The following is a 15,078-nucleotide window of genomic DNA, read 5'->3' as shown; positions in this document are numbered from 1 at the left end:
GTGCTTTTTGTTCATTTGTTTATCATTCTTGTGAACTGTCTCTTCAAATTTTTGCTCGTTTTTTGAAAAATTTGGTACTGTTGCTTTTTTAATATTTAGTTGAAGTTTATATATATTTGACACATTTTGAATAATAAACTTTTATATCTAGGAACTTTCTTACCTGGAAACAAGACAGAAAGCACAGGTAACTTTGTATGTGTGAAATCGTCTCCTTAAAGATAGAAACATACAAAGGAGTTTGTCCTTTAGGTCATTGTGCAATACCAGTCTTTTTAAAATTCTAACAGTGCATTATTTATAAGTTGACAAGGTGGTAATAAAATTTTTATTAAAATAAATTATCAAGAATAGTTAAATAACATAAAATGATAAGTAGGATTTTTAAAGCTAGAATAGTAAAACTGTCATGGTGTGCAGTGATACCCATGGAAAAGAATGTGTAGCTGAAAAACAGATGTACACTTTAGATGGTATGTGTGATATACAGCATATTGGGCATTGCAAATCAGTAGGAAAAAAGACTTTTTTGATAAACCATAATAGGATAATTGGTTATCCATATGGCAAATAAATATAATTAAATATCCTTCTCATGGTAAATATATTTTTCTTTAAATACTTGAATATGAATAGCAAAATAATTTAGACAGAATGTAGAAAAATATGTTATTAAGAGAGTTAAGAATTTTCTGACCAAAAAAAACCTTCTCTTGAAAGACTAGCAACAAATAGAAAGAAGTGCAAATAGCTCATAATGTGACAACAGATTACTATCCAGCAATATGAAGAATTTACAGAAGTTCATAGATGACAATTCAAAATCCAACAGAAGAACAAGTGAAGAATATCTTGTAAATGCAAATTGTATAATACGAAAACTTATTGGCTAACTAAACATACAAAAACTAAATTTGTTAAATGCAAGATAAAAAATAACCATGTCACACCCATTAGTAGATGTACGTGTGTGTGTATATATATATGTATATATAGTACCGCAATATGCCAACAGTCTCACCAATACAAAGTATTGACACAGAGAAAGAAACAGGGCACTCATAGATCACTTAATATGTTGGAGAATAACTTGGTAAAAGAGTTTACTTGAAAATTCACAGGGCTTATGGCAGAACAGTTGCAATTATAAGTACATAGTGAAATGTGCATATGAGTCCAAAGAACCATATATGATGAAATTATTGAGACACATATTTAAAATAATGGCCCAAACTTCAATATCCCTTTGTAGAAAGATAAATAAGTAAATCAAAATATGCTCATGTATATGAGTCTCACAGACGGAGACAAGTTGGCAGAGTAGAAGGATGTGAGCTTACCTTTTCTTACAAAAAATATCAAAATCACAATTAACTGCTGAACAGCCATTGACAAAAAAGCACTGGAATCTACCAAAAAAAAGATATCCTACATCCAAAGACAAAGAAGCCACAATGAGACGGTAGGAGGGATGCAACTGTGATAAAATCAAATCCCATACCTGCTGGTGGGCAACCCACAAACTGGAAACTAATTATACCACAGAAGTTCTCCCATAGGGGTGAAAATTCTGAGATCCACATCAGGCTCCTCAGACTGGGCATCTGGTAATGGGAGGAGGAGCCCCCAGAGAATCTGGCTTTGAAGGCCAGCAGGAATTCCACAGGACTGGGGGAAACAGAAACTCCACTCTTAGAGGGTGCACAAAAAGGTCTCATGCACACCAGCACCTAGGGAAAAAAACAGTGACCTCATAAGAGACTGCACCAGACCTACATGCTAGTATTGGAGGGTCTCCTGCAGAGGTGAGGGGCAGCTGTGGCTCACTGCAGAGATGAAGACACAGGTAGTGGCAGTCCTAGGGAGTACTCATTGGCATGAGCCCTCCAGAGGCCACCAATGTCTCCCCAAGACCTGGCCCCACCCAACAGGCTGTAGGCTCCAGTGCTAAGATGCCTCAAGTCAAACAACAAACAAGGCAGGAACACAGACCCCCTCATCAGACAGGCTGCTTAAAGTCTTCCTGAGCATAGCGCTGCCCACCAGAGGGACAATATGCAGCTCCACCCACCAGGGGGCAGGTACCAGACTCTCCCACCAGGAAGCCTGCACAAGCCTCTTAGACAGCCTTATCCACCAGGGGGCAGACAGCAGAAGCAAGAAGAACTACAATTCTGCAGTCTGTGGAATGGAAACCGCAATCATAGCAAGTTAGATCAAATGAGAGAGCAGAGAAATATGTCCCTGATGAAGGTGCAAGGTAAAACCCCAGAATAACAACTAAGTGAAGTAGAGATAGAAAACCTGCCCCCAAAAGAATTCAGAGTAATGATAGTAAAGATGATCTGAGGTCTTGGAAAAAGAATGGAGGCAGAGATCAAGAAGATACAAGAAATGTTTAACAAAGACCTAGAAGAACTAAAGAACAAACAAACAGAGATGAGCGATACAGTAACTGAAATGAAAAAATATACTAGAAGGAATCAATAGCAGAATAACTGAACCAAAAGAACAGATAAGTGACCTGGAAGACAGAATGGTGGAAATCACTACTGCAGAACAGAATTAAAAAAAAAATGAATGAAAAGAATAGTTTCAGAGATCTCTGGGACAACACTAAACACACCAACATCTGCATTACAGAGGTCCCAGAGGGGAAGACAGAGAGAAAGGACCTGAGAAAATACTGAAAGAGATAATAGCTGAAGATTTCCCTGACATGGAAAAGGAAACAGTCACCCAAGTCCAGGAAGTGCAGAGAGTCCCAGGCAGGATAAACCCAGGGAGGAACACACTGAGACACATAGTAATCAAACTGACAAAAATTAATGACAAAGAAAAAATATGAAAAGCAACAAGGGAAAAGCAACAAATAACATACAAGGGATTTCACATAAGGTTATCAGCTGATTTCTCAGCAGAAACTCTGCAGGCCAGAAGGGAGTGACACAATATTTTTAAAATGATGAAAGGGAATAACCTACAACCAAGAATATTCTACCCAGCAAGGCTCTCATTCCGATTCAATGGAGAAATCAAAAGGTTTACAGATGAGCAAAAGCTAAGAGAATTCAGCACCACCAGACCAACTTTGCAACAAATGCTAAAGAAACTTCTCTAAGTGGAAAGTAAAAGGCCACAACTAGAAACAAGAAAATTATTAATGGAAAAGCTCACCAGTAAAGGCAAACATACAGTAAAGGTAGGAAATCATCCACGCATAAATATGATATCAAAACCAGCAATTGTGGCAAGAGGAGAGCACAAATAGAAAATATTGCAAATGCATTTGAAATTAAAAGACCAGCAACATAAAACAATCTTGTTTATACATAGATTGCTATATCAAAACCTCATGGTAACTGCAAACTGAAATTCTACAATAGATACACACACAAAAGGAAAAGGAATCCAAACACAACATTAAAGTCAGTCATCGAATCACAAGAGAAGAGAACAAAAGAGGAGGGGGAAAACAGACCTCCAAAAACAAATCCAAAACAATTAACAAAATGGCAATAAGAATATACATATTGATAATTACCTTAAATGTAAATGTTCCAACCAAAAGACATAGACTGGCTGAATGGTTACAAAAACAAGACCCATGTATATGCTGTCTACAAGAGACCACTTCAGATCTAGGGACACATACAGACTGAAAGTGAGGGAATGGAAAAATGTATTCCATGCAAATGGAAATCAAAAGGAAGCTGGAGTAGCAATACTCATATCAGACAAACTAGGCTTTAAAATAAAGTCTTTTACAAGAGACAAAGAAGGACACTACATAATGATCAAATGATCAATCCAAGAAGATATAACAATTGTAAATATATGTTTACCCAATATAGGAGCACCTCAATATATAAGGCAAATACTAACAGCCATAAAGAGAAATCGATGCTAACACAATAATAGTGGGGCACTTTAATAACCCACTTTCATCAATGGACAGATCATCCAGACAGAAGACAACCAAGGAAACACAGGCCTTAAATAACACATTAGACCAGGTAGACTTCATTGATATTTATAGAGCATTCCATCCAAAAGCAGCAGAATACACATTACTCTCAAGTGCCCATAGAACATCTTCCAGGTTTGATCACATGCTGGGCCACAAAGCAAGCCTCGGTAACTTTAAGAAAATTGAAATCATACCAAGCTTATCTTTTCCAACCACAATGCTATGAGATTAGAAATAAACTTCAAGAAAAAATCTGTAAAAACACAAACACGAGGAGGCTAAACAATATGCTACTAAACAACCAGTGGATCACTGAAGAAATCAAAGAGATAATTAAAATAATACCTAGAGACAAATGACAATGAAGGCACAATGATCTCAAATCCTATGGGATGCAACAAAAGTAGTCCTGAGAGGGAAGTTTATAGCAATACAATCTTACCTCAGGAAATAAGAAAAATCTCAAACAACCTAAACTTACACCTAAAGCAACTAGAGAAAGAAGAACAAACAAAACCCAAAGTTAGTAGAAGGAAAGAAATCATAAAGACCAGAGCAGAAATAAATGAGATAGAGATGAAGGAAACGACAGAAAAGATCAATGAAACTAAAAGCTAGTTCTTTGAAAAGATAAACAAAATTGATAAACCTTGAGCCAGATTCATCAAGAAAAAAAAGGGAGAGGGCTCAAGTCAATAAAATTAGAAATGAAAAAGAAGTTACAATGGACACCACAGAAATACAAAGGATCATAAGAGACCACTACAAGGAGCTATATGGCAATAAAATGGACAACCTAGAAGAAATGGACAAATTCTTAGAAACATACAACCTTCCAAGACTGAGCAGGAAGAAATGGAAAATACGAACAGACCAATCAGAAGTACTGAAATTGAAACTGATTTTAAAACTCCCAACAAACAAAAGTCCAGTATCAAATAGCTTCACTGGCAAATTCTATCAAACATTTAGAGAAGAGCTAACACCTATCCTTCTCAAACTATTCCCAAAAATTGCAGATGAAGGAACACTCCTAAACTCATTCTGTGAGGGCACAATCACCCTGATACCAAAAATAGACAAAAGTACCACAAAAGATAAAATTATAGGCCAATTTCACTGATGAAAAGAGATGCAAAAATCCTCAGCAAAATACTAGCAAACCGAATCCAACAACACATTAAAAGGATCATACACCATGAGCAAGTGGGATTTCTCCCAGGGATGCAATGATTTTTCAATATCCGCAAATCAATCACTGTGATACATCACATCAATAAACTGAAGAATAAAAACCACATTATCATCTCCATAGATGTAGAAAAAGCTTTTGACAAAATTCAACAATTTATAATAAAAACTCTCCAGAAAGTGGGCAGAGAGGGAACACACCTCAACATAATAAAGGCCATATATGACAAACCAAGAGCTATAATCATAATCAATGGTGAAAAGCTGAAATCATTTCCTCTAAGATCAGGAACAAGACAAGGATGTCCACTCTTGCCACTTTTATGAAACATAGTTTTGGAAGTCCTAGCCACAGTAATCAGAAAAGAAAAAAGAAATAAATGGACCCAAATTATAAAAGAAGAAGTAAAACTATCACTGTTTGCAGATGACATGATACTATACATAGAAAATCCTAAAGATGCTACCAGAAAACTACTAGAGCTTATCAATGAATCAGTAAAGTTGCAGGATACCCAGAAGTCTGTTGCATTTCTATATACTAACAATGAAAGATTGAAAAGAGAAATTAAAGAAACAATCCCATTTACCATCACCTCAAAAAGAATAAAATACCTAGGAATAAACCTACCTAAGGAGACAAAAGACCTGTAGTCCAAAAACTATAAGACACTGATGAAAGAAATCAAAGGTGACACAAACGGATGGAAAGATATTCCATGTTCTTGGATTGGAAGAATATTATCAAAATGACTATATTACCCAAGGCAATCTGCAGATTCAATGTAATCCCTATCGAATTACCAATGGCACTTTTCACAGAGCTAGAACAAAAAAGTCTTAAAATCTGTATGGAGACACAAAAGATCCTGAATAACCCAAGCAATCTTGAGAAAGAGAAACAGAGATGGAGCAATCAGGCTCCCTGATTTCTAACTATACTACAAAGCCACAGTCATCAAAACAGTATGGTAGTGGCACAAAAACAGAAATATAGATCAATGGAACAGGATAGAAAGTCCAGAGATAAACCCACACACCTATGGTCACCTAATCTATGACAAAGAAGGCAAGACTATACAATGGAGAAAAGACAGTTTCTTCAATAAATGGTGCTGGAAAAACTGGACAGCTTCATGTAAATTAAAAAAAAAAACTCAACATGGATAAAAGACCTAAATGTAGGACCAGATACTATATAACTCTTAGGGGAAAACATAGGCAGAATGCTTTGCAACATAAATTTCAGTAATATTTTTCCTTATCTCCTAGAGTAATGGAAATAAAAACAAAAATAAACAAATGGGGCCTAATTAGACTCAAAAGCTTTTGCACATCAATGGAAACCATAAACAAAATGAATAGACAACCCATAGAATGGGAGAAAATATTTGCAAACAATGTGACCAACAAGGGATTAATCTCCAGAATTTACAAGCAGCTCATGTGGCTCAATATCAAAAAGCAAACAACCCAATCAAAAAATGGGCAGAAGACCTAAATTGACATTTCTGCAAAGAAGACATGCAGATGGCCAAGAGTCACATGAAATTTGCTCAACATTGCTAAGTATTAGAAAAAGGCAAAGCAAACTACAATGAGATATCACCTCACGCCAGTCAGAAAGGCCATCATCAAAAAATCTGCAAACAATAAATGCTGGAGAGGATGTGAAGAAAAGGGAACCTTCTACACTGCTGGTGGGAATGTAAATTGGTACAGCCACTATGGAGAACAGTATGGAGGTTCCTTAAGAAACTAAAAATAGAGCTACCATATGATCCAGCAATCCCACTCCTGGGCGTATGTCTGGAGAAAAACATGGTTCGAAATTATACATGCACCCAATGTTCCTGGCAGCACTGTCCCCAATATCCAAGACATGGAAGCAACCTAAATGTCCACCAAAAGAGGAATGGATAAAGATGAAGTGGTACATATATACAATGGTATATTACCCAGCCATAAAAAAGAATGAAATAATGCCATTTGCAGCAACATAGATGGACCTGTACATTATCGTACTAAATGAAGTAAGTCAGACAAAGTCAAATGTAATATGATATCGCTTATATGTGGAATCTTAAAATAATGATACAAATGAACTTATTTACAAAACAGAAACAGACTGACAGACTCAGAGCATGAACTTTTGGTTACTGGGGAGGGAGGGGTGGGGGGAGGGATAGATAGGGAGTTTGAGATTGACACGTACACACTGCTATAGTTAAAATACATAACAAGGACCTACTGTATAGCACAGGGAACTCTGCTCAATATTCCGTAATAACCTAAATGGGAAAGGAATTTGAATAAGAACTTATACATGTATAACTGAGTCACTCTGCTGTACACCTGAAACTAACACAACATTGTTAATCAATGATACTCCAATATAAATAAAAATTTAAAAAATAAAGATGAGATTCCTTTAAAAAAAATAAAAAATAAAACATACACATCTTGACATTAAAATACCGAAAAAAACCCCATGTTCCAGAAGGATGTCAACAATATATTATTCAGATGAAGTTTATAAATTAATAGAAGCCTACTATGTATTTTAATTAACATTATTTATTATGAGTTCATTAAGTTACTCTTTATTAATTTTATATACATTTATATATATTTATAGTAATAACAATACATAAATGGTCTGGGTGAATTCCCAAGAAGATGAAAAACATGGAAATTTATAGAAATGAGGGGAATTGTAGAGGAGTAGGAGTAGTTATCTAAAATCTATGAGAGTGAAAGGAACTGTAATTGCTAACTCTAATTTTTCTTCCTTTTTTTTTTTTTTTACAGGCATACAAATGCAAATAATTTTAAAAATCTCATAGCTGGTATGTGCCTGAAAGTTACCAGCCATACCTTTTATTTATTTGAATATTATTTTATAAGATTGGAATTAACATTAAAATGGAAACAAAAAAATGTGTAGACATAGATTTTTATAGAGCGAGTTCCATGGAGGCCAATGCAAGGAGGGGAGACATTTTGAGAAAGAATTACTTTGAACTTGACTTGCAAGTTGATAACTGCTGGGGAAGGGAGTTTAATGCAACATAAACTAAGAAATATTATTTTATTTTCTTCTAGCCTTTGAAATGTTTCAACTGAATTAGTAGTCTAAAACTTGGCACTGAAGAGCTAGTAAATAAAGATATTCATTAAATTCAGCAAATAAGTAGAACCCCTTTTCCACTTGATGACAAGGTAGATAATCTTCATGCTTCCTGAATTCTCCCTTAGGACTGACATTACTGGAGGTGTGTGTATGTTGGTGTTATGGCCCCACTGGGTCATTACTTTTCTAGTTTCATTACTTCATTTGTTAGATCTGCTCTCAAAGGGTCAGTTTACTGGTTGAGTTTTGTCTCAATGCAATGCCAGCTTTAGTATGTCAGAGCTGTTAAAATCCTTGAGATTGGTTTTAACCCCAGCTCTGACTTTGTCTGTCTCTGTGCCATTTTTTTCTATCTGCAAAATGGGGACAAGTACTGTAGAAGGTTAATGCATGCAAAGGTGTTAATACAAGTAATATCCTTATAAGAGTGAGTGGCATGCTCAATAAAAGTAAAAAGAAAACAATAATATTCGTGGGGGTTCTCTTAGTCATTCTGTATTTCTGTCTGCAACTTCTTTTTCTAATGACTGGAGCAAAGCCAGGTTTTCAATACAATATCCTCTTTAACTTTATCATATTACTATTATAAATAGAGAGCTTATCCTTTTTGGTTCAAATCCTTCAGTGTTTCTTAGAAATATTTATGACAATGATAAAACTCACAACATTTCACTGGGCAAGCTGCCTCTGATATATTGTGTTTTCTAGACTTAAACCTACTGCAAGTTTGAATCCTCTTTGGTATGAGCTGTGCTTTTCTTTCTCAAAGGGCAAGAATACATCACTGTATTATTTCTAAGAATGTCTTTTATATTAAATCTGACACCAGCCTTTCCCTTTCCTTTACTCATACTGAATGATGTCACTTCAGAAAGCATTTGAAGACTTGCATAAGAAACATTTCAGGGAGGAAGATACATAGCAAATTTGTGGAAGTAAGAATGGATTTAGGTATTTTCTGCTTTTTACAATACTGGAATATCTTGTAACAGATTAATTCAACTGCTGAAAAAAAATAGGTAAGTTCGTTAAATTAAAAGAATATTATTTGTGGGCATCAGAGAGATACAAAGCTAGAGTAGATTTGATGGACTAAGTCCTAAAAGAAGGAAATGCATCATTGTGAGTCTGATACTCTGCACCACTTTTTCACTTAGGTAACTGCCAATTCATAAGCCAAATTATCAAAACAGTAATATAGATCTATCTCACCACCACAGCCAATTAAATGTCGGCCAAAGAAGCTAGAGAAAAAAGAACACATAAGGCATGAGTACACTTATATAAATTTAAAGGATTTTTTGTTGGTAGGAGTAATTATTTTAAAGAGAATGAGGTTTAGTTCACAGGAGGGTTCATATGAGAAGACCCTGGTATGCTAGTTATGACCAATTTCTCCATCTACTGATAGCTAGATGGGTGTCCTTCCTTGTGAAAATATACAATCTGTGAACTCTGTATGTCTGACTTTAGTAAATATGCCACTAATAGTTAAAATTTTCCATTTGTCAATGTTAGGAAACAAAATCTTGTGTCCTAACTAGTGCTTGGTTCAATGCAATGACAATATGCACATTCAGTCACAGTAATTAATAGAAAAAGAGACTTACTTTTTCTTAAAAGAAAAGGAAATAAACTTTATCTTTTGATGGGAAAATTAGGAAATTAGCTTCATTAATTCTTCCTCTCCTTCACCTGTCTGCCTGCCTGCCTTCCTTCTTTTTTCTTTTACTCTTTCAACAAATATTTCTCATCTATACTCTGCCAGATGCTGTACATAATATCTGGGCATTCTGTCATCATTGAACTATTTTTGGTGAGATGAGAATCTCAATTTACAAAATAAGATCATGGAAAAGAAATCTATCAGATAGAAAATTCAGACAAAACATTTGTAGGAGAAGTGAGAGACTCTAGTGCTATATAAGTCAAGGGAAGAAAGGATTGAAAGAGGGAGCAATTATTTGAAGGAAGGGATGTAGATATTTTAATTGGAGAGATGGGGAAAAATGGAGAGGAGGGTGGAACTACTAAATGGCAGGTTAGGCAGTCAGCAGTCAGAACCCTAAATGGAAACAATGCTTTCAGCAAGTTAGATTTGGGCTAAAGATGTATATGTGGTTCTGTGGTTTAGAGTATGTGATTGCTTGTCTTTAGATCAAAGAGAATGGAACAGGTACAGGCATACCTCGGAGGTATTGTGGTTTGGTTCCAGACCACTGCAATAAAGAAAATATCACAATAAAGTGAGTCCCAAATTTTAAAAAATTTCCCAGTTCATATAAAAGTTATTTTTACACTATAATCTGTTAAGTTGCAGTAGCATTATGTCTAAAATGACAATGTACATACCTTAATTGAAACATACTTTATTGCTAAGAAATGCTAAACATAATCTGAGCCTTCAACAAGTTGTAATCTTTTTGCTAGTGGAGGGTCTTGCCTTGATGTTGATGGCTACCAACTGACCAGGGTGGTGGTTGTTGAAGGTTGGGATGGCTGTGGCGTTCCTTAAAATAAGACAACAATGAAGTTTCCCATATCAACTGACTCTTCCTTTCATGAACAATTTCTCGATAGCATGCAATGCTGTTTGACAGCATTTTACCGACAGTAGACTTCTTTCAAAATTGGAGGCAATCCTCTCAAACCCTGCCACTGCTTTATCAACTAAATTTATCTAATATTCTAAATCCTTTGTTGTCATTTGAACAATCTTCAGAGCATCTTCACCAGGAGGAGATTCCACCTCAAGAAAACACTATCATTGCTCATCCATAAGAAGCAACTCCTTATCTGTTAAAGATTTATCCTGAGAGTACAGCAATTCAGTCACACCTTCAGGCTCCACTTCTAATTCCAGTTCTCCTGCTACTTTCAAAGTCACCCACTAAGGTTGGGATCAACTTCTTTCAAACCCATGTTGATATTTTGACCTTTTCTCATAAATCACAAATGTTCTTAATGGCATCTAGAATGTGGTGAATTTTTTGCAGAAGGTTTTCAATTTATTTTGCCCAGGTCCATAAAAAGAACCACTATCTATGTCAGCTATAGTTTTATGAAGTGTATTTCTTAAATAGGACTTGAAAGTCAAAACTTCTCTTTAATCCATTGGCTACAGAATAGATGTTGTGTTAGCAGGCATGAAAACAACATGAATCTCATTGTATATCTCCATCAGAGCTCTTTGGTGACCAGATGCATTGTCAATGAACAGTAGTATTTTGAAAAGAATCTTTTTCTGAGCAATAGGCTTCAAAGGTGGGCTTAAAATATTCAGGAAACCATGCTATAAACAGATGTGCTGTCATCCAAGCTTTGGTATTCTATTTATAGAGCACAGGCAGAGCAGATTGAGCATAATTCTTAAGGACCCTAGGATTTTCAGAATGGTAAATTATTGGCTTCAACTTCAAGTCACCAGCTGCCTTAGACCCTAGCTAGATAGTCAGCCTGTTCTTTGAAACCAGGCATTGACTTCTCCTCTTTAGCTATGAAAGTCCTAGATGGCATCTTCTTCCAGTATAAGGTTGTTTTGTCTACATTGAAAATCTGTTGTTTAGGGTAGCCACCTTCATTAAGGACCTCAGCTAGATCTTCTTGATAACTTGCTGCAGCTTCTAAATCAGCACTTGCTGCTTCATCTTGCATGCACTTAACATTAATGGAGACAACTTATTTCCTTAAGCCTCATGAACCAGTCTCTGCTAGCTTCAAACTTACCTTCTGCAGCTTCCTCACCTCTCTCAACCTTCATGGAATTGAAGAGATTTAGGGCCTTCCTCTGGATTAGTCTTTAGCTTAAGGGAATGTTGTGACTGGTTTGATTTTTTGATGCAGACCACTAAAACTTTTTCCATATCAACAATAAGGCTGCTTTGCTTTCTATCATTCTTGTGTTCACTGGAGTAGCATTTGTAGTTTCTTCTAAGAACTTTCCCTTTGCATTCACAAGTTGATTAACTGACAGCACAAGAGGCCTAGTTTTCAGTCTATCTGCTTTTAACGTGCCTTCCTCACCCATTGCATCATTTCTAGAGTTTGATTTAAAGTAAGAGACATGTAACTCTTCCTTTCACTTGAAAACCTAGAGGCCATTGAAGGGTTATTTACTGACCTAATTTCAGTATTGTTGTGTCTCAAGGAATAGGTAGGCCCAAGGAGAGGGAGAGATGGGAGAATGGCCCATCGGTGGAGCAGTCAGAACACACACATTTATTGATTAAATTTGCTGTCATATAGGTGTGGTTTGTGGCACCTTAAAACAATTACAATAGTAACGTCAAAGATCACTATTCACAGATCACCATAACAAATAATAAAACATTTTGAAATATTGCAAGAATTACCAAAATGTGATGCAGAGGCTCAAAGTGAGCAAATACTGTTGAAAAATGGTGCCAGTAGACTTGCTTGATGGAGGCTTGCCACAAACCTTCAATTTGTAAACAATGCAATATCTGCAAAGGGCAATAAACCGAAGCACAAGAAAATAAGGTATGCCTGTATACATGCTAATGGAAATGGTAGAGAAGGAAAAGGTAGCAATACCAAAGAAAAGAAAGAAAAAATAATGGCATAACTTTGTTGAGATGTCAGGTACAATGGGATCCAGAGCCAGGGAGTGGAAGTGGAGGGGAAGACAGGAAAGTGTTTGATAAGAAGACAGACGTCCCCTCCTGTTCAATCAGTAGTAAAGAAAAAACAAGAGCATGTGCTGTGGGGATTGAGGGTAGGAAATTGAGGTAGTTTTGTCTTTCGGGCCTTTTAAGTTTTTGTGATATATGTGAAACATTAGTAAGAGAAAAGTATCTACATGTTCATAGAAATGTACATCTTTAAAGGATGAAATCTACTTTAGGTATATTAAATCACAATAATCCTGCCTTTAAAATGAGTTACATTGACCTACCTCCCCCCTTTTTTTTTTGCTTCATCATGTAACGATACAATGATAATAAAAGTTATTTAGTCTCGGGAAAAGAAGAATGCAAAAATTATAAAATTATTTGTACAAATTAAGCAAAAATTATAATTTAGATGGTGAACAACTTGTTACTGTTTTTGATGATAATCAATGTATTTATATCACATTTCATGATTTCTAGTTCCTTAGAAATTGGGTAGACTGGCACATTTTTCTCTATTAAAATGATAAATGAACTTAAGTGATAGTAATGGATATGTATATCAAATAATAAAAGCAATAAATAAGCTAAGAGTAGTAGCTTCAGTACATACTTATTAAATGTAAGATATATTGTATTTTTATTACTAGTGATGTGGCTGTTTAAGAGAAGTAATTGTCAGTACGATTCTTTTTACAGTTAGTTATAAATTATTTCCTTATCATGCTTTAAAGATGTCTAAAATATTATGGTTTCAGAAGTAGGAAAGATCAAATGATATTTTTTTTACAATCAATTCATGTATTTCTAAATTATCTTTATGAATCATAGCTAACCAGAAACTTCAAAATTCTGGGCCCAATAAATATTACTGACAAAATAATCATCTTAATTTAGTAATAAAGGTACTATTTTATTTTATTTTATTTTATTTGCGGTACGCGGGCCTCTCACTGCTGTGGCCTCTCCCGTTGTGGAGCACAGGCTCCGGACGCGCTGGCTCAGCGGCCATGGCTCACGGGCCCAGCTGCTCCGTGGCATGTGGGATCTTCCTGGACCTGGGCACGAACCCGTGTCCACTGCATCGGCAGGTGGACTCTCAACCACTGCGCCAACAGGGAAGCCCTAAAGGTACATTTTTAGTACTATATAGCACACTAACTAATACATACCTTTTTAAGAATATCAATCACAAATTTGCAGTATTTTTCCTGTTTCTGAAGAAGCTGCTTGTAACACTTTTTTTCCAGAGAAAGCCTTAGGCTGTGCTAAAGGATGAGGGCATGTTTCATATAGTGATAAATAACAACAAAAAAATGAAACATCAAAAGTAGTGTGAACTACAACAGACATGGAAATTTATTGAGATACTATTTCTAAGATTTTAAAAATCTTTAAAATTTATTCATTTTAAAAATTATTTTTAAGCAGTATCCCATATATAACAAACTCTTTTGTTAAGCCTTTGTAATGTAGGAGTTTGAGAGGCTAATGTTCCTTTTCTAGAAGGATTATATCTATAGTGTCAGGAAGCAGCATAATCTACTTTTGATACCATTCAAGTACCACAGGGGTATAAGCTTACATTGTAAAATTTTTACTGGAACATTTGACCACTTGATTGTTGTAAAAAGTTCAAACAAAAATGAATGTTTTTAGACATTCTATTACATTAAATATTACTTTCCTCTATGTCTGATATATTTTGCTGTATTTCCTACCAAGTATATATGAAGAACTCTGAATTTATTTTCTACCATAATTATTTATCCTATATTGTGTGTTTATTTGTTTCTGTGGTATGTTAGAGAAATAAGTCTTGACTACCTTCTGGCTTTCTAATTCTTTTTCTGGATTGTGCATTCTGTTATTCACACTACATATAGATTTTTTTTTTTTCATTTTTGTCTTTATTAGGACTTCCCTGGCAGTTCAGTGATTAAGACTTTGCCTTCCAATGCAGGGGGTGTGGGTTCAATCCTCTGTCAGGGAGCTAAGATACCACATGCCTTGTGGCCAAAAACAAAAAACAAACAAACCAAAAAACCATAAAACAGAAGCAATGCTGTAACAAATTCAATAAAAGACTTTAAAACTGGTCCACATCAAAAAACACTTGGCTTTATCATCTGAAACCTCTACTTGCCTCTTTC

This window comes from Tursiops truncatus, chromosome 17 (assembly GCF_011762595.2).
Source record: "Tursiops truncatus isolate mTurTru1 chromosome 17, mTurTru1.mat.Y, whole genome shotgun sequence".
In the NCBI taxonomy this organism is placed as follows: domain Eukaryota; kingdom Metazoa; phylum Chordata; class Mammalia; order Artiodactyla; family Delphinidae; genus Tursiops; species Tursiops truncatus.
The sequence above is the reverse complement of the archived record's forward strand: the minus strand, read 5'-3'. Positions refer to the sequence as shown.